Raw genomic sequence first — 26,550 nt, 5'->3', positions numbered from 1 at the left:
ACCATCAACAGTGAGCTGCATATCTTAAAGTGTATGAAATATTTTCCGTGCCAGTTTCATTTTACGCATCCTTTTCATGCCACCATCTGCCCTGTCCTTGTCAGCCGTCTCCTGCAACTGAGAAGCTCTGCCGGCACCACGTTTCGAACCGCTATTGCGTAAGCTTGTTTGATATGTACTAGATTGTAAGTACTCGTATACTCAGAAATATGATGGCCTAAGGTTGTTTTCAGATCCTGAAAACGCAGCGGAGAATATGACGACAAGAACTGACTTTGGAGTATGTCTGTTGATCATATTTCGAACTTGTAGAGAAATGTTTCCCAAACTTTGTTCCGCAGAACACTGGTTCTCCGCAGAAAATGAATAAATGGTCCGCGAAAATCTATTAACAACATCGCGATTTTTTCCGGCATGTATTTTATTTTTTAAATTTTGTTATGGTTTCTGTGTTAATACTTATGATTTAAAATTGAAGCAAGCACTGGATAAAACATTTTGATTTTCAGTGTTCTGTCAGAGGAAAAGTTTGTGAAACCCTGTTATAGAAAGTTGTTCTTTCCACGCATCATTCGCAAATGGGGCAGAGGTGGAGGAAAACGATGGTGGTGCCAGGCATACGCTCCATCACATATCGTAACGTTGCTCGTGGAGTATAGATGTAGGAACTGCAGCAAGTTTATTCGTCAGCTGGCATAATTTTGTGCTAAAGTTCTTGTTGAAAAGTTGCAAAGCAGAAATGTAGCAAGCGGCATTACCATTACATTCATAAATAGCCAATAACTTCCCACTCCCGATGCTTCATAGAATCAAACTCTATGTATAAAACATAGTTTTCACGCATCTCTATCTTTACCACGGAGTATATCTTGAACTATATGTCTTTCAGTGATATAATTTTGCAGGTAAATGCAGTGGTAGGTGTGGATATTGTCTACAAAATGTGTCTACATAATGCCTAATGCTTAAGTTTTACTGACTACACAGCGAAAATGAATGTAATTAGCAATAAACGTTTTACTTTTCAAGATTTTGTGTGTGCGTGCGGGTGGGGGATGGCGGGGGGGGGGGGGGGTAACAGACTAACAGTTTCGAGAAGGGTTGGGTTGAAATTATGCGTAAAATTTCTTGGAAGTTAGGTGCTGTCATTCTCAAACGCTGCATGAATGAATACTAGGTAATCTGCGCGTCGTGAGTTAAGCTGCCTCATGACATGTACACAGTTTCCGACTGTAAACTTCACTTATTCTGTTAAATCTTTAACGTAAGAGCAGATTATGATAGCATTTTAAATTTTTGAATTTGGTCGATAATTATATGCAATATTGAAAATCAAATTTTAATCACTCCTGGAAGCCATTGGAAAGGAAACGAGTAACTTTACCGGTGTGTCTGTTGCATACGCTTATTAATGTACATAAGATATTTGGCCACATGCAAAGCTTACTTAGGTCTCTCCGTAGCGGCACTGCCACTTCTCATACAAGCGTGCTTTTGTAAATTTGTAACGTCTCTTTCCACAGGCCAGTTGCTTAAAGATCGTACTACCAGCAAGAGTAGCTGGACTTCAAGGCGCCTTTGACATCGATGACTTTAAAGACAGAGTAATAGGTTGGTTATACAAGAAATAACCTGAGTTAGAGTAAGTCTGATAGGGTCGAGAATAACAACTATCCCATTTTGCAGGTAAATGCAGTGGCAGGTGTGGATATTGCCTACAAAATGTGTCTACATAATGCCTAATGCTTAACTGTAGATTCTAGACCATTTAAAACAGCAACCGTTTCGATGGTTCATACCATCATCTTCATGTGAAGACTTGCGTTGTATAAAGTAACGGTGTATTATCTGTACAGCGGAGAACACATATAACAAATTGCAGTATCCGACATCTGTTTGATTCTACTGTAACGCAAAAGACGAATCAGAACATGTTTTGCAGTTAGCCTACTTTTGTTAAACATTGTCTGTGCTCTGCACTAATGACAAGAACTCTCCACATGAAGACGATGGTCTGAGCCATCGAAACGCATGGTGGTGCAATAAGTAAATGACATGGGCATAAAACTGTTTTTTTTACGTTTGTTACTTGCAATACTTAATATAACGCCGTCCTTTACAAACAAGTAATTGTTCTAAACCGTTGCACGACAGGGGTAGACAAAAGTTTTGTAGAGTTCCTTTCCAAAGTGCAATAACGGAACGATACTGGATACCTTCATACGCTGGAAGTAATCGTTAACTTTTACTGTAATGCAGTATATTTGATTCAATGTCTTTGTTACACGCCACTGCACCAGTCGTTTCTCTGGAAATTGCCGATCTTCGGTTGTTCAATTTGTCCACTACCTAAAACGTGTGTACTTACACCCTTCGGAAACCACCAAAGGCCTGTCTCTCGCTAGAGTCTGTCCTATGGGCATTTATGGTCAGGTTTGAGGTTGGCTTTTAACAGCTGGATGTTACTTATTGAAGATAAACAAAACTGCACCGTTCCAGCTGGTGGATCAACAAGTGACTGTATGACTGTGTTCTGAGAAAACCTATCCGAGAGGTTTGTTTGTTGAAACTTTAACTGGTATCCGACAGTTTTGACTTTCGGTATGTCTCAGACTTATTTACATACTTTTTGTCATTTTTTCTTTATCTCGAGTAGGCTAATTTGTCATTTTTTTGGCAAATTTCGAACTCTCACCACATTTCTATATGACTTAACGGCGTCGGCTCAGCAAAACGATGAATTTCAGCATTTCATGTAATTAGTGGCCGAATTAAAAAAAAAAACAAAAATACTGTAATAATCTACGCATTACCTGATATAATCTTACGTTGAAGGTTTAGCACAATAAGACAACATTAAAGTTAGAAACCATGTATACATCTTGAGATAGTGTAAGTCACGGTGCGCAAATCGCCTACGTTATATTTGTGAAGTATTTGAGAATAAGATGACGTATCTACGTACAACAGACTTTACAAGTGATCTCAAACACTGTCGAAATAATCTCTCGCTAACACTCCCAACAAAATACCTGAGTACACATAGGGGGTATCAGTTTCATGGTTTACAAGTTTTGAATTTGACTTTTTTGTTATTCTATGGCTGAACAACCCGAAACTAATAAAATAATATAATTATGGCTTATCGTCTTCAACCATAAAGGTTTTATATGCTTAACATAAAATATTCAACACATTAAGCCAGTTGTAAGGGAATCAGGCTTTTGGAGCTGTTTTACACATGTAAGTTCGATTGTTTAAGGAATCGGGGAGCGAAGAGTTACTGCCAAAGTCATATCAGGCGATAATTAACGCACTGTCTTGCGCCCTTTAATCAACCAACGTAATCTACTGGCCATTAAAAATGCTACACCACGAAGATGACGTGCTACAGACGCGAAATTTAACTGACCGGAAGAAGATGCTGTGATAGGCAAATGATTAGCTTTTCAGAGCATTCACACAAGTTTGGCGCCGGTGGCGACACCTAGAACATGCTGACATGAGGAAAGTTTTCAACCGATTTCTCATACACAAACAGCAGTTGATCGGCGTTGCCTGGTGAAACGTTGTTGTGATGCCTCGTGTAAGGAGGAGAAATGCGTACCATCACGTTTCTGACTTCGATAAAGGTCGGATTGTAGCCTATCGCGATTGCAGTTTATCGTATCGCGACATTGCTGCTCGCGTTGGTCGAGATCCAATCACTGTCAGCAGAATATGGAATCGGTGGGTTCAGGAGGGTAATACGGAACGCCGTGCTGGATCCCAACGACCTCATATCACTAGCAGTCGATATGACTGGCATCTTATCCGCATGGCTGTAACGGATCGTGCAGCCACGTCTCGATCCCTAAGTCAACAGATGTGGACGTTTGCAAGACAACAACCATCTGCACGAACAGTTCGACGACGTTTGCAGCAGCATGGACTATCAGCTCGGAGACCATGGCTGCGGTTACCCTTGACGCTGCATCACAGACAGGAGCGCCTGCGATGGTGTACCCAACGACGGACGTGGGTGCACGAATGGCAAAACGTCATTTTTTCGGATGAATCCAGGTTCTGTTTACAGCATCATGATGGTCGCATCCGTGATTGGCGACATCGCGGTGAACGCACATTGGAAGCGTGTATTCGTCATCGCCATACTGGCGTATTACCCGGCGTGATGGTACGGGGTGCTATTGGTTTCACGTCTCGGTCACCTCTTATCGCATTGACGGCGCATTGAACAGTAGACGTTACATTTTAGATGTGTTACGACCCGTGGCTTTACCCTTCATTCGATCCCTGCGAAACCCTACATTTCAGCATGATAATGTACGACCGCATGTTGCAGGTCCTGTATGGGCCCTTCTTGATGCAGTAAATGTTCGACTGCTGCCCTGACCAGCACATTCTCAGATTTCTCACCAATTGAAAACGTCTGGTCAATGATGGTCGAGCAACTGGCTCGTCACAATACGCCAGTCGCTACTACTGATGAACTGTGGTGTCGTGTTGAAGCTGCATGGGCAGCTGTACCTGTACACGCCATCCAAGTTCTGTTTGACTCAATGCCCAGGCATATCAAGGCCATTATTACGGCCAGAGGCTGTTGTTCTGGGTACTGATATCTCAGGATCTATGCACGCAAATTGCGTGAAAATGTAATCACATGTCAGTTCTAGTATAATGTTCCTGTTCAGTGAGTACCCGTTTATCATCTGCATTTCTTCTTGGTGTAGCAATTTTTATGGCCAGTAGTGTAGTATGACATAAAATCTTTGATAGCTACAGTTTACTTTTTTGTTTAGTCTTAATTACTTCCGAGACCATAGCCTCATTATGAAATACTGGAAGCAAGTGGGAATCCAACCACACTTCTTTTTACAGTTTGATATCTTTCACTCCCTGCTGCCACGGGCTAGTATAAACTGCCCCTGCAGCATCAAGTTAAAAAAAAATGTAGAACATCATGAAGTATGAAATATAAAAGGGTTAAGTAATGAAAACACACACATTCTCTCGCACACATGCTAGGAAGGGGAAGGAGGGAGAGAGAGTGAGAGAAAGAGGGAGAAAGGACGGAGGGAAAAGGAAGACTAGGGTGCAAGGAAGGAAAATGTGCGAGAGGAAGGGTGAAGTGGAGAAAGAGAGGCCGAGCACTGGCCGGACGTGTCCGCGGAGAGCCAGCTGACTGACAAAAGAGCGCCTCGTTGTGGATTCGGCGCGCGGCGCGGCCTGATTGCGTTAAAGAGCGAGCTGCCGCGGCCCGGTGGGGCCACCGTCTCCGTGACACGGCGAGAGCCGGCCGCCGGCAGGCCGCTTTAACGCGCGAGTGACACTCCTGTCCTGTCTGCGGGGGACAGCTCTCTCCACAAGGTGGCGAGTAAAGGGCTTACTGGAAAGACACTACCGAAATACACACTACTGGCCATTAAAATTGCTACACCAAGAAGAAGTATAAAATGATAAATCGGTAATCATTGGACAACAGTCTAGAACTGACATGTGACTACATTTTCACGCAATTTGGGAGCATACATCCGAAGAAATCAGTACCCAGAACAACCACCTCTGGCCGTAAAAACGGCCTTGATACGCCTGGGCACTGAGTCAAAGAGAGCTTGGATGGCGTGTACAGGTACAGCTGCCCATGCAGCTTCAACACGATACCACAGTTCATCAAGAGTAGTGACTGGCGTATTGTGACAAGCCAGTTGCTCGGCCACCATTGACCAGACGTTTTCATTTGGTGAGAGATCTGAGAATGTGCTGGCCAGGGCAGCAGTCGAACATTTTCTGTATCCAGAAAGGCCCGTAAAGGTCCTGCAACATGCGGTTGTGCATTATCCTGCTGAAATGTAGGGTTTCGCAGGGATCGAATGAAGGGTAGAGCCACGGGACGTAACACATCTGAAATGTAACGTCCACTGTTCAAAGTGCCGTCAATGCGTATAAGAGGTGACCGAGACGTGTAACAAATGGCACCCCATACCATCATGCCGGGTGATACGCCAGTATGGCGATGACAAATACACGCTTCCAACGCGCGTTCACCGCGATGTCGCCAAACACGGATGCGACCATCATGATGCTGTAAACAGAACCTGGATTCATCCGAAAAAATTACGTCTTGCCATTTGTGCACCCAGGTTCGTCGTTGAGTACACCATCGCAGGCGCTCCTGTCTGTGATGCAGCGTCAAGGGTAACCGCTGCCATGATCTGCGAGCTGATAGTCCATGCTGCTGCAAACGTCGTCGAACTGTTCGTGCAGATGATTGTTGTCTTGCAAACGTCCCCATCTGTTCACTCAGGGAACGATACGTGGCTGCACCATGCGTTACAGCCATGCGGATAAGATGCTTGTCATCCCGACTGCTAGTCATACGAGGCCGTTGGGATCCAGCACGGCGTTCCCACTACCCTCCTGAACCCACCGATTCCATACTCTGCTAACAGTGATTGGATCTCGACCAACGCGAGCAGCAATGTCGAGATACGATAAACCGCAATCTCCTCCTTACACGAGGCATCACAACAACGATTCACCAGGCAACGCCGGTCAACTACTGTTTGTGTATGAGAAATCGGTTGGAAACTTTCCTCATGTCAGCACGTTGTAGGTGTCGCCACCGGCGCCAACATTGTGTGAATGCTCTGAAAATCTAATCATTTGCATATCACAGCATCTTCTTCCTGTCGGACAAATTTCGCGTCTGAAGCACGTCATCTTCGTGGTGTAGCAATTTTAATGGCCAGTAATGTACCTTACATCAATACTACGCGAAATGAAGAGGCAATAACCGTAATAAAAACACTAACATTCTAAATATGTCACTATAGAGGTGAAGACGTTATCTAGGAAACAAAAATTATTTCAGAGCTGTTGGAAATTTTATATAACATTGTTTGTTGCTGGGAAAATGATGAAAGACTTTTCTGTGTCGGCCGCTGTGGTCGGGTGGTTCGAGTCGCTTCAGTCTGGAACCGCGCTGTTGCTACTGTCGAAGGTTCGAATCCTGCGTCGGGCATGGATGTGTGTGATGTCCTTAGGTTAGTTAGGTTTAAGTAGTTCTAATTCTAGAGACTGCTGACCTCCGATGTTAAGTCCCATAATGCTTAGGTCCATTTGAACCATTTGACTTTTCTGTGTGTTTACTGAATTATTTTCTGAGCCACCGACAAATTTGGCAATGACAGCGTCGGTCACTTTTTCTTCTGTTGTTATTCCGGCTCATACTAACTGTTTTTTTCAAATTGCGATGCATTGATTACGGAGGATTTCATCGGCAGATATCTACAGGCTGTTTGGCTATTATACGTACAAACGAAAGGAGCGACAACGAAACAGGTTAATAATTCCAATAAACAGTGTTCCGGAAACCAGTCATTTCCCCACAAGCGCATGTGTACTCATTCAACGCTGTTAATACACTGAAGAGCCAAAGAAACTGATACACCTACGTAATACCGCGTCGGGCCCCCGCGAGCACGAAGAAATGCTCGATTAATGCCTGAAGTAGTGCTGGAGGGAACTGACACTTTAAACCCTGCGGGGGTAGCAGTACGAGGGAGTGGAGACTTCTTCTGAATAGCACGAGCATCCAAGACATGCACAATAATGTTCATGTCTGGGGAATTTGGTGATCAGCCAAGTGTTAAAATTCAGGAGACTGTTCCTGGAGCCACTCTGTAGCAACTGTGGACGTGTAGGGTGTCGCATTGTCTTGCTGGAATGCCCAAGTCCGTCGGAATGCACAATGGACATGAATGGGTGCAGGTGATCAGACAGGATGCTCACGTACGTGTCATCTGTCAGAGTCGTATCTAGACAAATAGGGGGTACCATATCACTCCAACTGCGCAGCGATGAGTTTCATTGAATGGTTCGATTCCCGGCGGGGTCAGGGATTTTCTCTGCCTCGTGATGACTGGGTGTTGTGTGCTGTCCTTAGATTAGTTAGGTTTAAGTAGTTCTAAGTTCTAGGGGACTGATGACCATAGATGTTAAGTCCCATAGTGCTCAGAGCCATTTGAACCCAATGGTTCGCACGCTGACGCTTGTTGATGGCACAGCATTGAAATCTGCAGCAATTTGCGGAAGGATTGCACTTATGTCACGTTGAACGAATCTCAGACGTCGCTCGTCCCGTTCTTGCAGGACCTTCTTCTGGCCGCAGCGATGTCGTAGATTTGATGTTTTACTGGATTCCTCATGTTCACGGTACACTTGTGAAATGGTCGTACGGGAAAATACCCACGTCAAAGATTATCTGTCCAATTGCTCGTGCGCCGACTATACCATCACGTTCAAACTCACTTAAACCTTGATAACCTGCCCTTGTTGCAGCAATACCCGATTTAACAATTGCGGCAGACACTTCTTGTGTTACATAGGTTGTGTCTCACCAGTACCCTAGCTTCCCAATACCCGCAACTTCTGAAACTACAGTTGTTTAACTTATTTGTTCGGGAAGTCAGTAACATACTTCTTGCAGCCCATATTTACACCAAAAAGAACCCCCGAAAAGTTGAAGTATTCTACGGTTTTCAAAGATTCCTGGCATACGCTACACTAACTGCTGATGTAATTCGTTTGTTGTGGAGAACTGAGTATACTGCATTCTTTTTCTTTTAAAAAAGAGTCTGTCTGCAGGGAACCTAATAATTGTTCGAAGCCGGCCGTTGTGGCCGAGCGGTTCTAGGTGCTTCAGTCTGGAACCGCGCGACCGCTACGGTCGCAGGTTCGAATCCTGCTTCGCGCATGGATGTGTGTGATGTCCTTAGGTTGGTTAGGTTTAAGTAGTTCTCAGTTCTAGAGGACTGATGACCTCAGATGTTAAGTCCCATAGTGCTCAGAGCCATTTCAACCATTTTTGAATTCTTCAAAAAACATTATTGACTATTTCGTCCATTATTGTCTGTCTCACCAGATTTAACACACTAATCAGCTACAATATTGTGGCTACCGACATACTATTGATATAAACCCGTAAAGGCGATAGCAGCGTCGCCTGGCGAGGAATGACCGGTAGTCAGACACATGCACGGTGCATGTGCTGTCGTTGTGTAGAATGGGGAATCTGAGTTTGACCGAGGGCAGATTGTGATAACACGGAGGCTCGGTACGAGGATTTCCTTGACATCTGTTCTGCGGTTTCATCACACTCTGAGAAATTTCCACGTGGGCATCCATGGGTCCAGTGAACCTAGTTTAAGGCACCATGACGGCCAAAGAATGTCGCACACTGTACATCGCGTATAGCCCTTCATGACGATCATTTTTCTCGACGGCAGTGGCATTTTTCAACAAGATAATGCACCGTGTCGCAAGACCAGTAGTGTGACGGAGTGGTTCGAGCAACATAATGGCGAGTTTCAGTTGATTTGCTGCTCCTCCCCCCCCCCCCCCCTCCTCCTCCTCCTCGCACGCCATCGACTCGCCAGGTCGCATCTGGCATGTAATTGTACGTGACATCAGAACTCGTCGCCCCCCCCCCCCTCCCCGAAATTTATGGAAATTGGAAATTTGTGGTAAGTTCCTGTGGGACTAAACTGCTGAGATCATCGGTCCCTAGGGATTACACACTACTTAATCTAACTTAAACTAACTTACGCTAAAGACAACACACACACCCATGCCCGAGGAAGGACTCGAATCTCCGACGGAGGAAGCCGTGCGAACCGTGACAAGGCGCCTAAGACCGCACGGCTACCCCGTGGGCCGGAATTTATGGGCATTAGGTGACTTGTGGTACCAACTCCTTCCAGCGACCTACCAAGGCCTCACTACTTCCACGCCACGACGCTTCGCCATTGTTATTAGTGCCAAAGGTGGACTTACTGGCTATTAGGTGATGGTCATAAAATTCTGGCTGATGAATGTATAACACACCAACTTCAAAAGTTATCAACTCTACCTCATGTATAAAAAGTGGAAGGTCAGCGGCACATAAAAGGAATAAGTTGGTCCCAAACTTAAAGTCTTTGTGGCTCCGCTGGTGTTTTGGCATAATCACTAAAATTTTCTACACCTCGGTTTTTCATCACTGTAATTTGCAGTCTTTTTTTAATGTGACTCAAATAATTTGTTAGCAACACCATTGACCGCATGAAATTTTAGCTTCAAGATTTACACAGTTTGGATAGGAACAAAAGAAACCGGTGATATCAACAGGATCGTTTGTGAGTACACTTCAATGGGTCTTTTCTATTGCAGGTGTATGTTCTTCCCGTCCTCAAATTTGTGAACGACCTCAACCTACTAGTTACCGAGGACAGAAATTTTAACCAAAACAAAGATTTCAACTTGGTTACTTTATGCACGGAGGGGGGGGGGGGGGGGCGGGGGGGGGGGGGGTTCAGAAAAACGTAGACACACCTTGATAGTCAATATTAATGGAATAAAATGACATACCGTTACTGTTCTAGCAAGGGGAGGCTGAGGGGGGGGGGATGGCTATTTTATGTGTTCAAAGTGACCCTCATTAGAAGCTAAACAACGCTAAAGCCGCTGAACTGTTGACCGAAGTACGATTCTCAGTTTATCGCTGCGTTAACCGAAAAAGGCGCCTCTATGGTTTCTCGTAGCTCCTATGGCGTAGCTGGCTTCAGTTGATAAACTTCATTTTTCAAGATTCCCCGTAGGTAGAAGTTATGAGGTGTAATGTCTGGAGACGTGGTAGGTACTCAACAACTCCTCTTCGACCTAGCCGTCGTCCAGGTAGATTTTCATCCACGTAGGCTCTGACATCTCTGTGTTAGTGTTGTCGGTAAAATCTTTCGTTTCCAAACATCTCTAGGATGGCAGGTAAAATCAGTGTCTGCAGCATATGAAAATACACCTCACCAGTTACAGTATCTTCAAAGAAGAATAGGCCAATCAACCCCGCGATGACAGACCACGTGACACATTAACAACCAACAGATTAACATGTTTGCCCACGTGAACTTGAGAATTTTCAGCAGCCTAGTAAACTCAACTGCGGCGGTTTACAGTAACGTTCGGTATGAATTGCACCTCGTTAGACCAGATAATCATCCCTGCAAACCGTTCATCCCCGCGGACCATGCCCTCAAATCATTCACAGTACTCCATCCCTCGATGCGGGTCGTCCTCGTTCACAATGTGCAGCGATCTTGGAATGTACACTTCACACTTTGCAGCCTTCAGAATTCGTCCAACGCTTTATCGCAGGCTTACCCCGCTTTCACGTGCATCCTGCTTCACAGATCTCTGAGCTGATGTAGTAAAATGTTGGAACGCAGCAGTGATGGAAGGTTTTTGGTCGGCCAGCCGTTTTGTTATGCACAACGTGAGTAGTACCGTCGGCTGCAAATTTATCCCGGATTCCACAAATTGTTGTACGTGTTGGTGGCTGAATTCCATACACATTACGCCATTGCCTTTGTACCTCTATCATGTTTTCGTACTTCCAGCACCACGTCAATACTCCGTTGCGTTGCTCAGTCTTAGTTCATTCATTGCTGCACCGTCATCTTCTGGGAAAACAATGGACTCCGCAACCGCGCATAATTGCAACGATATGTCATTGTGCTTCAGAGACATTAAATATCAAAGAGTGTCTACATTTTTATGGACTTCTCTGTATTTCACCTATAGTGTTCTGTTGCATACGGCAATCGCTTGACGCGGGTGAAGAAATGAAAACGACCTTACGGTTCTTGAGTTATTACTATGGAACGTAAATTGGTGAGTCACAACTTGTTCATACATACTGTACAGAGTGTCAAAAATGAAATCGTGGCCTCGTTGCAAGGCGAAACAAGATTTTTGAGCTATTTATTATAATCAAAATGGCGTTATAAAATTTAACCCAGCCAATCAAAGATTCTGTCCCTTCCTTCTTTTAATTCTTCATTTTCTAAAGATTTCTTTTGAATTAGGTTCCAGTTATATTTCTGTTAATCTTTTTTATGTTTCTGGATAAATCATACATGAAATGAAATAATAGAGTTACAGCTAAACAGGTCGTACAACTGTGTAATGGCATGTACACGGTGACCCATTTGCCTTAACCACATTCACGTAAACATAACCTTGTTAAAAACGTAACAAAAAATTTACTTTGGTTTGGCAGTACGAGTACCAGCAAACAATGCAGGTGGCCGGAATAGCGTTAACGCGTCCACTTGCTGGAGCTGACAGGAAACAACTGCAAACTCAAGGAAAATGCACAGCGGCCATGCAGTCAACCACAGTAAAAGAAAAGCAATGACAACAGAGTTTATCATCAAGGAGTTTGCCATCAAGGACGGCCTTTACTGTACACAACGTATCATTTAAAAGTAGTTCACTATTGTAACACATGTACCCGTACTGTAAATAAAACATACTTAATTGCAGTTACTCTTCTGCTAACTTACATTGTCCATCGATGAGTATAATTTCTGCCTTCTGTTCGTTAGTGTACTTCCTACTCAAACAAACCTTCAATAGAAGACGGATGACTGAATAATCAATCTACATTTTCCTTTCGTTTACTGTCAACTCCAGCAAATGGACGAGTTAGTTTATCCCGGTATCTGATTTATGTGCTGCTACAGATGAGTCAGTCGATTCCGTGTTAGTTTTTTGAGAACGTCGTGATTACGTCAACGGTTCAGTGTGGCAGGTATTAGGACAGGTCTCGAGGAGAGGAGATGGATCAAACAAAATTTCCTTGCTAAAAGTTTTATTTTGTTTCTGCACAAAGCATTATCTGGAGTTGTCAAGATAAATGGGACACTTTGTATACAAAATAAAACTGAATACTCAGGAAAACAATACAGAAAAACACTCTTGACTGTTGACCATACGCCCGGGTCCCCGGGTTCGATTCCCGGCGGGGTCAGGGATTTTCTCTGCCTCGTGATGACTGGGTGTTGTGTGATGTCCTTAGGTTAGTTAGGTTTAAGTAGTTCTAAGTTCTAGGGGACTGATGACCATAGATATTAAGTCCCATAGTGCTCAGAGCCATTTGAACCATTTTGTTGACCATAGCTGCACGTTCGTTTTCAAAACGGAGATGCAGTAACAGCTACTCACTTTTGTTAGGTAAATTTTAATCTGCAATTATTGTAAAGAGTAATAATACACTCTAAGAAAAAAGCTGTGTCCCACGAAGGAATTACCAGAATGGGACAGAGATCGGTAGAAGTGATGTACATGTACGGATAAACAAATGATTACAATTTCAGAAAAATTGGATGATTTATTCAGGAGAAAACGCTTCACAAATTGTACAAGTCAATAAGGCGTTGATGCACCTCTGTCCCTTACGCAACCAATTATTCGGCTTCGCATTGATTCACATAGTTGATGAATATCCTCCTGAGGGATATAATGCCAAATTCTGTCCATCAAATTCTGTCCGCCGAACTTCCGAGCTGTTTGGCGGGCACCACCCATAACTGTATTGTATTGTATGTTAACCGGGGGCTTAGAAACGACGGAGAGGCTCCGTCCCCGCCGCAGCCGCAGTGGTCCACAACCCCATGACGACTACCGCAGCCCACTTCACCCGTCCGACCCCCCTCCCCCCCCCCCCCCACACACACACACACATTGAACCACACTTTCGGGGTTATTGTGCGGTTCGGCCCCTGTGGACCCCCCAGGGAACGTCTCACGACTGTGACCCCTATGTTTGCGTGGTTGAGTAATGGCGGTGTACGCGTACGTGGAGAAATTGTTCGTGCGGCAATCGCCGACATAGTGCGGCTCAGGCGGAATAAAGAGAACCAGTCCGAATTTGCCGAGGCAGATGGAAAACCGCCTAAAAACCATCCACAGAGTGGCTGGCTCACCGGACCTCCGCACGAGTCCGCAGGGCGGATTCGTACCGGGGACCAGGCGCTCCTTCCCAACCCTGAAAACCTTGCGTTACACCGCACGGCTGACCGTGCGGGCTTACCGCCCATAATAATCCAAATGTTCTCAACTGCAGAGAGATCCGGTGACCTTGCTGTCCAGAGCGTCTCCAGACATGTCTTCATTGGTCATCGGGGCTCACCTCACAGTAGGACTCATCACTGAAGACAATTCTACATTAGCAATTGAGAGTCCAGGCCGAAGACATGCCTGAGGCGACCCGGACAACACTGAGACACCAGCCTGACTGTCGCTCACCATTCGGCCCGACAGCCAGAAGTCATCGTCCGGAGTGGCACTACGCTTCATGGCAGGACCCGCTTTGTTGTCATCCGCGGCATCCTTAGAGCACAGCGGCACGTTATCCACAACTACATACATACTCCAAAATCCACCATACGGCGTGGCGGAGGGTACCTCGTACCACAACTAGCATCTTCTCTCCCTGTTCCACTCCCAAACAGAACGAGGGAAAAATGACTGCCTATATGCCTCTGTACGAGCCCTAATCCCAATCTTTGTGGTATTTCCGCGAAATATAAGTTGGCGACAGTAAAATTGTACTGCAATCAGCCTCAAATGCTGGTTCTCTAAATTTCCTCAGTAGCGATTAACGAAAAGAACGCCTCCTTTCCTCTAGAGACTGCCACCCGAGTTCCTGAAGCATTTCCGTAACACTCGCGTGATGATCAAACCTACCAGTAACAAATCTAGCAGCCCACGTCTGAATTGCTTTTATGTCCTTCCTCAATCCGACCTGATAGGGATCCCAAACGCTCGAGCAGTACTGAAGAATAGGTCGTATTAGTGTTTTATAAGCGATCTCCTTTACAGATGAACCACATCTTCCCAAAATTCTACCAATGAGCCGAAGACGACTATCCGCCTTCCCCACAACTGCCATTACATGCTTATCCCACTTAATATCGCTCTGCAATGTTACGCCCAAATATTTAATCGATGTGACTGTGTCAAGCGCTACACTACTAATGGAGTATTCAGACATTACGGGATTCTTTTTCCTATTCATCTGCATTAATTTACATTTATCTATATTTAGAGTTAGCTGCCATTCTTTACACCAATCACAAATCCTGTCCAAGTCGTAACTTCCTACAGTCACTCAACGACGACACCTTCCCGTACACCACAATATCACAGCAAACAACCGCACATTGCTATTCACCCTATCCAAAAGATCATTTATGTAGATAGAAAACAACAGCAGACCTACCACTCTTCCCTGGGGCACTACAGATGATACCCTCACCTCCGATGAACACTCACCATCGAGGACAACGTACTTGGTTCTATTACTTAAGAAGTCTTAGAGCCACTCACATATTTTGGAACCAATCCCATATGCTCGTACCTTAGTTAGGAGTCTGCAGTGGGACACCGAATCGAACGCTTTCCGGAAGTCAAGGAATATGGCATCCGTCTGATACCCTTCATCCATGGTTCGCAAGATATAATGTGAAAAAAGGGCGAGTTGAGTTTCGCAGGAGCGATGCTTTCTAAAGCCGTGCTGATGCATGGACAGCAACTTCTCTGTCTCAAGAAAATTCATTATATTCGAACTGAGAATATGTTCGAGAATCCTGCAAAAAACCGATGTTAAGGATATTAGTGAGTAATTTTCAGGATCCGTCCTTCTGCTCTTCTTATATACAGGCGTCACCTGCGCTTTTTTCCAGTCGCTCGGGACGTCAACGATATTCTACGCCCAGTTTTGTTTCCCTTCGTAGCAATCTATGATCGAAGCTGACATTTGAGCAAGATAATGCCCGCTCGCACCCAGCGAAGATTTCTACTGCTTGTTTTCGTCGTTGTCAAACCCTACCTTGGCCTGCAAGGTCGCCACATCTCTCTTCAACCGAGAACATATAGAGCATTATGGCCATGGCCCTCCAACCATCTCGGGATTTTGACGATATAGCGCGCCAACTGAACAGACTGTAGCACGAGATCCCTCATGACGACATTCAACAACTCTTATCACTGCCCAGCAGAACAACCGCTGTCCTAAGAACTCATAGTGGAACAGGGCTTTATTGACTTACTCAGTTTGTGAAGTTCTTTCTCTTGAATAAGTCATTCAATTCTTTTGAAAATTTAATCATTTATTTATCTGTACATGTACACCACATCTTCCGATTTTCGCCCCATTCGGATAATTCCTTCGTGGAGCGTTGATTCTTTGTCTTTGAGTGTATATTATAGTTTATCATCATAGCACTCAACGAAAACACGTACTTGTACAGTTGTCAGTGCTGATCCAGTGTCCACATCATAAAGAAAGATAGGAAACAATACGTACTTCATTCGAGTCTAGTCTCGTATCGTGCTTTCGTTCACTGACAGTCTTTCCACATCTAGCATAAATCGCTTGCGTGGACGAATCTGTACCACGTGTGGCTGGCTATCCCCGGCGTTAAACGGTCAAAAGTCGAAAACTTGGGGCTTAGGCTGCGATGACAGTGGCAGCGACATCGAAGGATTCCGCCAACAACCAACATGTACGAGGGTCACTCCAAAAGAAATGTGCACTATTTTTTTTTAAATCCATCTTTTATTTTACATGTTTAAATGTTTTATAGTGTGTAGATACATCCCTTAGGAACAATTTTTTCATTTCTCAACATAATGTTCATCCCTCTCAACTGCCTTATACCATCCTGGAACCAGCGCCTGTATACCGGCATGGTAAAATTCTGGACCAACCTTTCGGAGCCACTGTTTGGTAGCCTGCACAAGGGAGTCATCATCTTCAATCCACGAAGAGAGTCTTTCAGTTTCCCAAAGAGATGATAGTCAGATGGAGCCAGGTCAGGACTGTAGGGCGGGTGTTTCAGTGTTGTCCATCCGAGTTTTGTGATCGCTTCCATGGTTTTTTGACTGGCATGTTGTGTTGCATTGTCGTGCAACAGCAAAACACCGTAGCCACAACTTTTCCAGCAGAAGGTGTGGTTTTGAATTTTTTGTCTTGGGTGAATTTGCAAGATGCCACTCCATTGATTTCCTTTTCGTCTCTGGTGAAAAATGATGGAGCCATGTTTCATCACCTGTCACAATTCTTCCAAGAAATTCATCTCCGCCATTCTCGTACTGTTCCAAAAGTTCGCTGCATACCGTTTTCCTTGTTTCTTTGTGAGCCATTGTCAACATCCTGGGAACCCACCTGGTTCAAACCTTTTTTAACGTCAACACTTTCAGTATTCTGCAAACACTTCCTTCCCCTATCCCAACGTAGCGTGACAATTCGTTCACTGTGATGCGTCTGTCAACAGTCACCAATTCGTTAACTCTCTGCACATTGTCTGGAGTGTGTGCAGTACGAGGCCTGCCACTGCGAGGACAATCCTCAATATTGCCGTGCCCGCTTTCATCACGTAACCTGCTTGCCCACCGACTAACTGTACTGCGATCGACAGCAGCATCCCCATACACCTTTTTCAACCTCTTGTGGATGTTTCCCACTGTCTCGTTTTCACAGCACAGGAATTCTGTGACATCTCGTTGCTTCTGACGAACGTCAAGTGTAGCAGCTATCTTGAAGACATGCTGTGACGGCGCCTCTGACGGGAATAGGTTGAACGAAGTTTGAAAACAAGCGGGAAGGATGTATCTACACACTGTAAAACTTTCAAACATGCAAAATGAAAACTGTATTTTTACAAAAATAGTGTGCATTTCTTTTGGAGTGTCTCTCGTATCTTTTCGAGTATGCAGTAGATCGTTTCTCTCTGTCTCAGCCACTTTCTTTTCGAGTCTGACATAACTCATACACACGCATCCGGTCTCTATCTAGTAGTAAAGCCTGCAATGCAGTCGAAGCGTTTATTCCACTAAAAACTGGGGAAGAAGACCGTACGCGCTGTGACCAAGCTGTCGGCCGACATCATCGGGTGACCTTTGGCTACACTGTCTGGCGACCGTTGTCGGAGCTACTGTGGCCGCAGCCTGATACAGAACGGCAGAGTCACGGCTTCCTTGTCCGTTCACGTGACAGAACTGGCTCGAGAAGGAGAGACGGCGAGGTTGGCACTGTACGCCGTCGCAGAGTCGGTGCGCAGTGGCGGCGGCAGCAGCCCAGGTGGGGCAGAACGCGCCACGCCTATTCTGGACACGTGCCCACCAACTCCGCGTGGACGCCGACTGCAGATGTCTGGCCGGGCGCTAACGAGCTGACGCGTGGCTGACTCAGGAGGGCCGAAACCGCTCCCCACCCCACACCCACGCCTCGCACAGCACACATTGAACCAGGGCCGTGTGGACATTATTTGCTACGGTCAACAGCGATTGTAGGGACTTCAACTGGCGTAAACTGTCACTCGACGATGGAATATTGCATTCTCCAGCATTCTGCTCATTTCTTTCCCACGTCTCTTTATGACAGCAGCAATATTCACTCCCTGATTTAAGAGCCTTGTCGTTGGTCAAACGTAAACCGAGGAAATGTGACTGGGATACCTAACGGTTCTACACAGAGCACGCGAAGGAAGTTGCTCCTCTTTTACCAGTGGTGTATCAGTAGGCTGCTGGAGGAGCTAAGAGAATAAAATGATTGGAAAACGTATGTACGTCATTTTTGTTTAAAGAAGGGACGTCCACGTAAACACATATAACTATTGGACTCTACGGGAAGTACGGGTCCCGCAGGGAACTTGTGACGTCATACTAGTTGCCTTACCCTACTACACCGCGAATGCTCGACAACGTCCGGGTTCAAGCGGGAAATCGGTATCTCAGTGGATAGAGTCCCACTAAAGCCCTTAACATTGCCGGTAACTTACCGAGAGCGTGAGTGTATTCAAACGCTCAGCTACGAAGTGTTAAACTGGTCTAAAATAGTAACCCGCTTCCCGACGTCTATGATTGCTGCAACTCGTTAAGGCATGCAGTGTCACGTGTGTGACGCGCGCTACAGAGACCGTATATCTCGCTGGTCCCGGGACTATATCACTGACGTCACTCGTCCTAGATTTTCGGAAAACATTTCATGCGTGCGTGTTATGAAATTTCTAGAGATCAAAAATACCCTCTGCAGGAATCAAGATGGATTCCGCATGCAACGGTCATGTGAAACTCAGCTCTCTCTGTTTGCTGGAGTTCGCCCTAAGCTACTTTTATGTCTGAAGATATCTCTATCAAGAGTGACATGTTGTGCTATAGTTACTGGAAAGTCTTTAATCCGATAACGAAGCTGGTCTGATGTTCCGTACAGTAGTATTTTCTTCCTTAGGGGTCATGCATAGGACTGCATAGAACGCCTTTCGAAGAAACGCCGCATCAGCATTGTCGCCGGTATCTACTTTCTGGGTATCGTGAATAAATCGTAAATAATTGTAAAAACCTGCCTCTCTGTTCATGTACGAGACGCAGAACCGGTGCCCAGGTTGAGGTAATGCTTCTAGACTTTCGGAAGGCGTCCCCTAATGAAGAAAATACGAGTGGAAGGAATACCACACCAGCTTTGTTATTGGCTTGAACTGTTTCTAGCAAATATAACACAGCCCTCGTAATCGTAGTGACGGATATCTTAAGAAGTAAAAGTAACATACACCGTACACCGAGGAAATGTTATAATACCATTATTGTACACAATTTTGTGTGGTCTACCCACAAACGAGTAAGCTTACAGAATCTCGTTCCAGTAACAGACTACTAGCCATTAAAATTGCTACACCAAGAAGAAATGCAGATGATTAACGGGTATTCATTGGACAAATATGATATACTAGACTGATATGTGATTACATTTTCACGTAATTTGGGTGCATAATCCCTGAGAGATCCGTACCCAGAAGAACCACCTCTGGCCGTAATAACGGCCTTGATACCCCTGGGCATTGAGTTACAGAGCTTGGATGGCGTGTAGAGGTACAGCTGCCCATGCAGCTTCAACACGATACCACAGTTCATCAAGAGCAGTGACTGGCGTATTGTGACGAGCCAGTTGCTCGGCCACCATTGACCAGACGTTTTCAATTGGTGAGAGATCTGGAGAATGTGCTGGCCAGGGAAGCAGTCGAACATTTTCTGTATCAAGAAAAGCCCGTACAGGACCTGCAACATGCGGTCGTGCCTTATCCTACTGAAATGTAGGGTTTACCAGGGATCGAATGAAGGGTAGAGCCACGGGTCGTAACACATCTGAAATGTAACGTCCACTGTTCAAAGTGCCGTCAATGCGAACAAGAGGTGACCGGGACGTGTAACCAATGGCACCCCATACCATCACGCCGGGTGATACGCCAGTATGGCGATGACGAATACACGCTTCCAATGTGGGTTCACCTCTATGTCGCTAAACACGGATGCGACCATCATATGCTGTAAACAGAACCTGGATTCATCCAAAAAAGTGACGTTTTGCCATTTGTGCACCCAGGTTCGTCGTTGAGTACACCATCGCAGGCGCTCCTGTCTGTGATGCAGCGTCAAGGGTAACCACAGCCACGATCTCCGAGCTGATAGTCCATGCTGCTGCAAACGTCGTCGAAATGTTCGTGCAGATGGTTGTTGTCTTGCAAACGTCTCCATCTGTTCACTCAGGGATCGAGACGTGGCTGCACGAGCCGTTACAGCCATGCCGATAAGGTGCCTGTCATCTCGACTGCTAGTGATACGAGGCCGTTGGGGATCCAGCACGGCGTTCCGTATTACCCTCCTGAACCCACCGATTCCACATTCTGCTAACAGACATTGGATCTCGAGCAACGCGAGCCGCTATGTCGCGATACGATAAACCGCAATCGCGATAGGCTACAATCCGACCTTTATCAAAGTCGGAAACGTGATGGTACGCATTTCTCCTCCTTACACGAGGCATCACAACAACGATTCACCAGGCAACGCCGGTCAACTGCAGTTTGTGTATGAGAAATCGGTTGGAAACTTTCCTGATGTCAGCACGTTGTAGGTGTCGCCACCGGCGCCAACCTTGTGTGAGTGCTCTGAAAAGCTAATCGTTTGCATATCACACCATCTTCTTCCTGTTGGTTAAATTTCGCGTCTGTAGCTCGTCATCTTCGTGGTGTAGCAATATTAATGGCCAGTAGTGTAGATGCAGAATAGAAGATCCACTCAAGAGCAGCTCATTTTGCCACGGATTTGTTTAGCGTCTTTTTCTAATGATAGAGGGACTTCATGGACACACTGTATTTTAAACCACAGACGTCTGTTCCACTGACAGTATATCAAAATTCATACCATCTTAATGTTTATAGCCTCTGATGAGGTCTAAACCATCAGGTGGCGGAACGTTGGACATAGAAATATGCCGTGGACCTCGGCCTAGTGCCCACATAACAAAACTTATCTAGGGTGAAAACACGGATGTAAATTCATTGAGCAGAACGTGGCTACTGCGGCTTCGCAGTGTGCTACGGGTGTCTGCAGAGAGCGGCGAGCGGGCCTGGGAGGCGTGGCGCGACTCATCACTCAGGCCGGCGACAGCGACTTTTGTTGCTCCGCGAGCGGCGCTAACCTTGTGCATAAAACGCCGATACATCACCCGCCCCCGCGGCTGCCTATCTGGGCGGAGGGAGGCACCCACCCCGATACCTGCCGCCAAGGTGTGGCCCAGCACGTGTTAAGTAAGTCTGCCGCACGTAGCCCGCCGACAAAAACGTCTTCGAGAGGTCTCACAGATCTGATAAAAGTAGATCGACGATTTCACCCTTTTGGTCAAGTTCGACAGAGGTCCACGTACTGAGAAGTGAACGCTTCGAACTAATGCTTAATAGATTGTGACTTTCACCATAAAATCGCTTCTCCCCTTTTTCCACTCAAGAAGAGAGAATGTGGTTCCAAGTTTCGCAATGATCAATAAGAAGGAACATTTACGCGAACTTTTTCCATTGCTGTCAGTGGTGGAGCCGTGATTGATTGTATTACTTTCACAAAAAAGAAAACGCACCGACTTCAGTCACAAATCTTGATTTTTATCTCAACACACGACGCATTTCGAGCCCTGGGGCCTCATCTTGAGGTGGCTGATCAGTCTACATCATTTTTTTAAATTTATGTTACTACTGCTTGTGTTAAGAGTGTAAAGGTATATTAAAAGATTACAATAAAACTAAGACAAAACCCAAAAATTTCAAACTGTTTCCAACAGTGGTTACATCATTTTTAAGCACGTTATGATTACACATATTTACATACATTTACACACTTTTCGTGTCGCAGCACGTTTCTAAATAAAATTCAGGCAAGGGAAAGGATATCCAAGTGTAAAGGCGTTGTACTTCTTTAACTTGTTTCGGCTTTCTTTACAAACGTGCTGTGTCGACTCATGTCGTACATAAAACGTATTTGACCACTGCTGGAAACAGTCAGTAATTTTTCAGAATCGCAGTCAGAATGTGCCACCTTTTAATGGACGTATGTACTCTTAGCAAGATCAGTAACAATCTAATTCAAAAAGTGATGCATACTTATCAAGTACCTGAAGATAAGGCCCCCGGCCTTGTAATGCATCGTGTATTGAAACAAAAATCTCGATTTGCGACTGAAGGTGGTTCGTTTCAACTAATCATTATTATACACACAACATTTCATCGCCAGAGAAAATTGAAAGATTTTCTCTTGAAGTGCATGTAGGACAGATAAATCGGTCGGTATATTGTGCAACGAGTACATGATCACTGTGGTTTCTGGCAGGAATTTCGCACTCCCGAAATTTCCAACGTCAGCTTCCAGCGCTCGGGCAGCTGTACTTTTTATATTGCTTTGATATCAGCTTCAGAATTCCCGGAATCGCTGACATCATCATGTAACTGTCCTGTGAAGACCACCCCCTCCACTCCCCTCCTCCCGCACTAATCATCGTGTCGTCAATGGCGCAATGTGTGTGCGTTGACGTCATCATGCTTTCACCAATTGCGTCGGTCGGAGCCTCGGAGCTTTCTCGTGTCGACCGCCCACCCGTCGAGCAATTTCAACTTTTACAGTTCGACTGTGTGGACGCCATCACTTCTCCACTGTCTGCACTTCAGGGATGAAGAGGGCTTCCATTGCTTTCTAGTAAAGTGCTCTCCCTTCTAGCTTAGCGCTTCAGAGTAGGTTAGAATAAATCAATTTTTTTCCCAAAAGTATCCGAACGATATGACGGCGCATACATAGTGTCTGCAGTGAAACAGCAGAGTCTGCATGATGTTGCGACAGTGAAATGCTGGTGTAATGCCGGTGTTAGTTTAGTGTTCAAAAGTACCTCAATTATTTATCAATCATTCGCCGTTGTCCTCCATTCGAGGTCTGTGCTCTGTAGGGAGGGGATAAGGCGCTGCAGCAAAGTAAAAATATGGCGAGGTAAGACACTTTGACAGTATAAAGTAATGACGTCGTACTTCTTCTTTCGCTTTCGCCATAGTCCCGCAACGATCGCAGGGTCGGCGTGGTTACAACAAATTGGGCAAGGTTAGTTTTAGGGATGGCCGGATGCCCTTGCTGCCGCCACCCCGTACCCCCCAGGACGGAATCAGTGTACCCCAACTGCCTGCATCTAGTGTAAATCGTGAAATAGTGCTGTCGTGTTGCAAATGTCTGCGACGCGTGTAACTGGGGCGGAACGAGGGGACCAGCCCGGTATTCACCTAGCGTGAAGTGGAAAACCGCCTAAAAACCACATCCAGGCAGGCCAGCACACCGGCGCTCGTCGTTAATCCGCCGGGCGGATTCGATCTGGGGTCGGCGCGCCTACCCGAGTCCAGGAAGCAGCGCGGTAGCGCTCTCGGATACCCTGGCGGGTTAATGACGTCGTACTATAGTCTGCAAAAAGTTAGCCACGTGGAACCAAATCCGAAAACTGTCAGTATTGGTTGTACAATAGAGAAATTAGCAGAACGCCAAATCTGGAAATGCACGTAACATGCTAAATTTGTAAGACTCCAAGTCTGGAAATTGATATGATTAAAAAAAGCAAAAAAAAAACAAGACTGTACACTTTATCCAGATGTGTGTCTGCCTGCCGTGAAATGAAGCCATTCTTGCAAAAAAAAAGATGTGTAGAGTGAATATAGCTAGCTGTCCGACGTTAAGTGTAGGTCCTCACCGAACAGCACGCGAGCATGAGCTTATCGCTATGCCACAACATAGTCTGTACCAAAAAGTATGTGAACATTTTGAATTATTTATCAACCATGCGCCAATAGCTGTAGAGTGCCACTACTCATAGGCAACTTGTTTTCCTTTCTACACTCCTGGAAATTGAAATAAGAACACCGTGAATTCATTGTCCCAGGAAGGGGAAACTTTATTGACACATTCCTGGGGTCAGATACATCACATGATCACACTGACAGAACCACAGGCACATAGACACAGGCAACAGAGCATGCACAATGTCGGCACTAGTACAGTGTATATCCACCTTTCGCAGCAATGCAGGCTGCTATTCTCCCATGGAGACGATCGTAGAGATGCTGGATGTAGTCCTGTGGAACGGCTTGCCATGCCATTTCCACCTGGCGCCTCAGTTGGACCAGCGTTCGTGCTGGACGTGCAGACCGCGTGAGACGACGCTTCATCCAGTCCCAAACATGCTCAATGGGGGACAGATCCGGAGATCTTTCTGGCCAGGGTAGTTGACTTACACCTTCTAGAGCACGTTGGGTGGCACGGGATACGTGCGGACGTGCATTGTCCTGTTGGAACAGCAAGTTCCCTTGCCGGTCTAGGAATGGTAGAACGATGGGTTCGATGACGGTTTGGATGTACCGTACACTATTCAGTGTCCCCTCGACGATCACCAGTGGTGTACGGCCAGTGTAGGAGATCGCTCCCCACACCATGATGCCGGGTGTTGGCCCTATGTGCCTCGGTCGTATGCAGTCCTGATTGTGGCGCTCACCTGCACGGCGCCAAACACGCATACGACCATCATTGGCACCAAGGCAGAAGCGACTCTCATCGCTGAAGACGACACGTCTCCATTCGTCCCTCCATTCACGCCTGTCGCGACACCACTGGAGGCGGGCTGCACGATGTTGGGGCGTGAGCGGAAGACGGCCTAACGGTGTGCGGGACCGTAGCCCAGCTTCATGGAGACGGTTGCGAATGGTCCTCGCCGATACCCCAGGAGCAACAGTGTCCCTAATTTGCTGGGAAGTGGCGGTGCGGTCCCCTACGGCACTGCGTAGGATCCTACGGTCTTGGCGTGCATCCGTGCGTCGCTGCGGTCCGGTCCCAGGTCGACGGGCACGTGCACCTTCCGCCGACCACTGGCGACAACATCGATGTACTGTGGAGACCTCACGCCCCACGTGTTGAGCAATTCGGCGGTACGTCCACCCGGCCTCCCGCATGCCCACTATACGCCCTCGCTCAAAGTCTGTCAACTGCACATTCGGTTCACGTCCACGCTGTCGCGGCATGCTACCAGTGTTAAAGACTGCGATGGAGCTCCGTATGCCACGGCAAACTGGCTGACACTGACGGCGGCGGTGCACAAATGCTGCGCAGCTAGCGCCATTCGACGGCCAACACCGCGGTTCCTGGTGTGTCCGCTGTGCCGTGCGTGTGATCATTGCTTGTACAGCCCTCTCGCAGTGTCCGGAGCAAGTATGGTGGGTCCGACACACCGGTGTCAATGTGTTCTTTTTTCCATTTCCAGGAGTGTATGTCTATGCTCTGTAGAGAAAGGATTAGTGTGTGGGTATTTGTTATGAGAAAGTAATTTATTGTTATTGTTGTTATTCCAGTTACATGAGTTTTTGTAGTACGCTGTAGTGAGGAACAGAGTTAAAAAAAGGTGAGGTACGACACTTTGACGGTATAAATTAAAGATGTAAGAGCATATTCTGCAACATGGTGGTAAATATTAACACAATATAGTTTGACATTACGAAGTGTGTGAATTCTACCAAAATATTTCTCCTCTAGACCATTTGTGTGTGCATGAACCTAAAGAATGGTAACCATTTTACTATTATGAATGTCTTTTGTATCTAGCAGCAGAGTACTGGAGTTTTGCTGTAACCATTCTACAAATATCGAGAATGTGCAACGCACTTACATTAAATATTCGGGTGCTGTGAATATGCGTCGGCGACTTCGTACGTTAAGAGTATATGTTTGACATTATATCCTTATCAGGCAACTCGCGCTTTTGTTGTCCGTACACACATGCATTTGTACTGACTCGGTGTTGCGAAAAGTATTGACTAGATACTTTAGCAAGCCCCAGCTTGTCAATACGAACATTCTGACTACCGCCACGTGTGTAAACCAGGGCCTGTGCCACAATTCAGTATTAACGCAGAATAAACGTATTTCTTTTTTTCCACAATACCGTCAGGTAATGTTATTTTGTGGGTCCTAAGGAAAAAAAACCAGGCCTCAAATGGAAAGCATGATTTACAAATAGTGCAGATACTTCAGAGCACTAAATTAATTACGGATCTCAGCAGCGTATGATGACGTTGAAATAACGCTTCTTCGTCCTCGAAGTACAAACAGTGAAGAAATGACGGCACTCACGCAGTCGAATTATAAAAATTACAATTGCTTGATGAATGAGGGACAGACACGTCAGCGCTCCGAGACTGCGACACAGTTGGCTAAGAGCACCATGACAACGATGCACATAGGTGTGAGAACAGTGGTAGCGTTGGCGAATGGTCGACTTCGGTTCATTGGGAGAATTTGTGGAGACAGTGGTTCATGTTAAAGGAGACGGCA

General features: G+C 45.8%; 1 protein-coding gene across 1 annotated transcript in view; it reads left to right on the top strand.

Annotated features, from left to right (window-relative positions):
- The window catches only part of LOC124804668 (semaphorin-2A-like), a 1,059,692-nt gene that overhangs the window by 244,276 nt on the left and 788,866 nt on the right, over nt 1-26,550 (top strand). The window lies entirely within an intron of this gene.

This window comes from Schistocerca piceifrons, chromosome 7 (genome assembly GCF_021461385.2).
Source record: "Schistocerca piceifrons isolate TAMUIC-IGC-003096 chromosome 7, iqSchPice1.1, whole genome shotgun sequence".
NCBI classification, from domain to species: domain Eukaryota; kingdom Metazoa; phylum Arthropoda; class Insecta; order Orthoptera; family Acrididae; genus Schistocerca; species Schistocerca piceifrons.
This window is presented reverse-complemented; position numbering and strand designations above follow the sequence as displayed.